We start from the raw sequence: 4,115 nt of genomic DNA on the forward strand, positions 1-4,115 counted from the left end.
GGCTCTTAATACAAATGTTTGGATGATGGAATAAAAAAAAGCGCTTTCATTTAAGAGATTGTCAAGTGACAGAGATGTGACGCAGTGCCGCATCAATTACAGGCTGGCTATCTGCTTTCCCTGCAGAGTGATCCACTACCCATGTCAGAACAAAATGATAGAACAAGACTATCTGCAAAGGATCAACTCTTACCCTCTTCCTCGCAGACTTTGTGCTACATACCATCGTACTATCCAACGATCGATGGAAAACTAAAACTTAGTTATCCACACATATATATAACTATTCATCTACAAACATTCATAGATATTAAATCTACATATATTCATCATGGGCCGTTAGATCTCCATCCATCCAACGATCACTACTATCTCACCATATTCATTTCATAAACAGTGCAGCTACATTATTGCGCTTTTATCTCACCTGTTGTTCCACCCAATACAAGTTTTTTTGTTATGTTCTTCACCTGCTGCAGTCTCTCCCACCAAATTTGTGTCTCTATCTCTCATCAACTTTCTCTATACCTTTTTAAAAGCGGGCGAACCACTTTCAATGAACAAAAGCAACGTAAAAAAACAGGATTTGAAATTGATGACCCACATTCCTTTGGGGGAAAAACAACTACAACAAATTATTAGGATGGGATAGGATAGTATAGGATCTGAAATAACAGGTCATAGTCCAATTTGGCAACAGAAACCTTAATGCAAATTCCACGAATCCATTTGGTGATAAGAAAAGAAACAATACATAATAAGACAGAACAAGTGCAGCGGGAACTACCAAACAAGCACATGGGATTTTAAAAATAGGAAAATATAGATCAGCTTGGAAAATTCAACCTGTTCAGTGATATGATATGAATCCTCAAACAGTTAAAACCAGCAATTCTCCCTTTTGAAAGAATTGGAAAGACATGCATACGTGAATTTAGCCAAAGTGGGCATGCTTGAAGATGTGGACTAGCAACTCAGCAAGGAGTTGGTTCGAGATTCTTTGGCTATAAGTTTGTAGACATGACCTTTTTGAGGTTGATGATCCTTTAACATAAAAACCTCCTGTGGTAGATCTGTAAAATTTAAATGACCAGCTTCATATTAATTACAATGATGGGGACTAATCAGACATTTAGAAGTGCCTAATGGTATTATATATCTGTGTCAGCTACTTAGCTTGTATCTAGACGTCAGCTAGCTTGTACTGTTGGCTGTTGTGCAAAGGTTGACTTCGTCTTGTAGAAACCATGTATCACACTGCTTCCATTGACCACCCAATGACTCATTGTACTAAAGAGAAGTCATGTGCACCAAGCCTAATCCTTCTAATTTACTTAGCATGTGCTTCCATTCACCCACCAATTTTGCATTGTACTAGAGAAAATCATATGCAACTAGACTAATCTTACTAATTTATTTATTATTCACATTGAATATCTCAATATTCAATACCCAGTGGGTGATTGAAATAGAGAGTTCAACGACCTCAGTGCCTTCCCTTGTTGTGTGGAGGCGTCATTCTCTTTCTCTTGTACAAAATGACATAAGCAAGAACAAAGTGGGGAACTGAAAACTGGAAAAGAGAAATAGGCCGGATCCAAGCTAACTAGGAATCATCACTGGGAGTGATGAACTTCCAAGACACAAATTGGATCCAAGCTCAAAACAACAAAACAACAAAACAAAGAAGGAAAGCGCAGCTGGGAGACGAAGAGCGCCAGAAGGTGTCACAGGTCTTCAACATCTGAGAAAGAGGAAACCGGAGTGGATTTATTTAATTTTACACTGATTTTACTCTGTTTTTACACTGTTTCAAAAGCTGAGAAAGAGGAAACGGGGCTGGAAGACGAAGAGCACCAGAAGGTGTCTCTTGTTTTCCTTTTCTTTCCCTTGCCCTTGAAATAAATGCGATAAACCACAACTTTATCGAATAGAAAGAGTAACGTGAACGTAAGATAAAAACTCTCACCGTGGTGAAGTGAGGAAACCAAGAAAGCAGCAGAAAAAAAAAAAAAAACGAAGAGAAAAAAGCTGAGAAGGCGGAAGACACCGTCTCGGGTCCCCTCGAGCCCGCCTGCACCAACAAAAAGAAGAACTACTCCTCGCAAAGACTGGAGTCGGGATCTCCAAACTGATTTGAGACTTTAGCGCTTAAGAAATTAAGAGAGCTTAATTTTTCCTGAAGCTTCATTAAAGACGATCATTGTCTTTCAAGAAATTGTGAAAACCAAGAAAGAAGCATATTAAGAATTTTAATAAAAAAATATCAGAAAAGCGGTAAAAGCAGTCAATCGAAAAATACTGATTATTTCGCTCAATCCATATATTCCACAAAATCGCACGGGAAATGAGATCCCAGAGAGTTCGGTGTTGAGGGATCAGGGATGGAATCCAAGTAGTTCAATCCATATTACCCTGTTTTTCTTTTTTTTTAATGAATTCGTGATTTATTTAATTATATATATATATATATAGAGAGAGAGAGAGAGAGAGAGTTGAAGGTATTGACAATCTCTTGTGGGGGAAGTGCTTGTCAACTTTGTAAACAAAGAAATAAAATTTAAAGGTATTGAATTTTGTGACCCTTATGCGCAACCTGGCATTCTATTCTGCTAAAAGACATTGAGAAAGAGCAGACTCCTAAACTAACCTGAGAATGCACTAAACTCTTTGCAAATCGATCGGTTGATTGGCTTTCTCTCTGCTCCAGAATGTGACATAAAGAGGCTCATCTGTATTCAATCAAGAAGTAGAAACTTCAGCACAGGCAACTATCAAACTTCCATAGAATTCATGGCTCTCTTCCTCCAAGAGATGCGCAACAAGTTGCAGGCTTCTCTTGCTGCAATGAGAAGTAGAAACATCAACACAGGTGACTACCAAACTTCAACAAAATGATAATGCCAGATTGTATTATGTCATGATTTTATTATGCCAAGAAAACAACTTGAAAATGTTGATTTTCGAATGACAAAAATCCTTCCAGAGCATGAGTCCCAAAAGGCTTTTCAATATGCCATCATTAAGGATACGATAGAAGAATCTATCCGAGAAGGCTCTGTTTTTAATAAATTGAATAAAACCACAAGTTTATTGGGAAAAAACACACGAGAGAGAACAAGGGAACCAAACAATAACAAACAGAGAAAAAACAAAACAAAAACAAGACAGACAAGCCGAAAGCAATGAACTGCAAAAAAAAAAGAGAAGGCCCTGCTGCTTTTAAGATGTCAAATTTTAGAACGACCTAAAACTATCAAGAAATACGGGATATTCTATGATTTCCCAAATCTTAAAAAGAGGTCTCTCAAAATAGTTATGTAGAGGGAGAGAGATTGGCAAGGAAGCCTTCAATCCTACCCACAAAAAAAGGGTAAATAGTCCTCCATTCTTTATGATAGATAGCAAGTAAAGACAGAGGCTGGTATGATATGAAATAGGAGCTTTTGTTAATAAGTATGCCACTTTGGCCAAAACCCTTTGATAGCTTCAAATCGCAAGAAACAAAAATTAGGGAAATCGGCTGAAATTGTTATATAGAGCCTTGGTTTTCCTGTCAGCCAAGTGACTTTGAGTTGAGCAGACATGAATCTGGATAGCTTGACATGATTATTGCTATTGCCACAAATGGATAAATTTCTGATTTTGATTGTTCCATGGAACCTTGTTTTTTCTATAATTTTTGGTTGTTTTGTTTACTCTTGCCACATCTTGTGATTTATGAGATGTTTTTTTTGCAGGTCTCGTACTTCTTTTATTTTGCTTTTTATTATAAAATTTTGTAGTTCATCTTCTTTATTTTTTTTTATAAAAAATAGATAAATTACATGCATTAGTAATAAAAAAGTATAATACCCTAATTGGTCACTCTACTCAAAAATGCTCCCGACTAGTCCTTCTATTTTTGAAAATGTGTCGACTTAGGAAGAAATGCTCCCAACTAGTCCCTCTACTTTTGAAAATGGGCGGTATAATCACCAAAATAGTCCCTATACTTTTCTCTCTCTTCCCTTTTCATCCCTCTACTCAGAAATGCTCCCGACTAGTCCCTTTACTTTTGAAAATGTGCCCACTTAGTTAGAAATACTTCCAACTAGTCCATCTACTTTTAAAAA

The sequence above is a fragment of the Dioscorea cayenensis genome, chromosome 7 (genome assembly GCF_009730915.1).
Source record: "Dioscorea cayenensis subsp. rotundata cultivar TDr96_F1 chromosome 7, TDr96_F1_v2_PseudoChromosome.rev07_lg8_w22 25.fasta, whole genome shotgun sequence".
Lineage (NCBI taxonomy): Eukaryota > Viridiplantae > Streptophyta > Magnoliopsida > Dioscoreales > Dioscoreaceae > Dioscorea > Dioscorea cayenensis.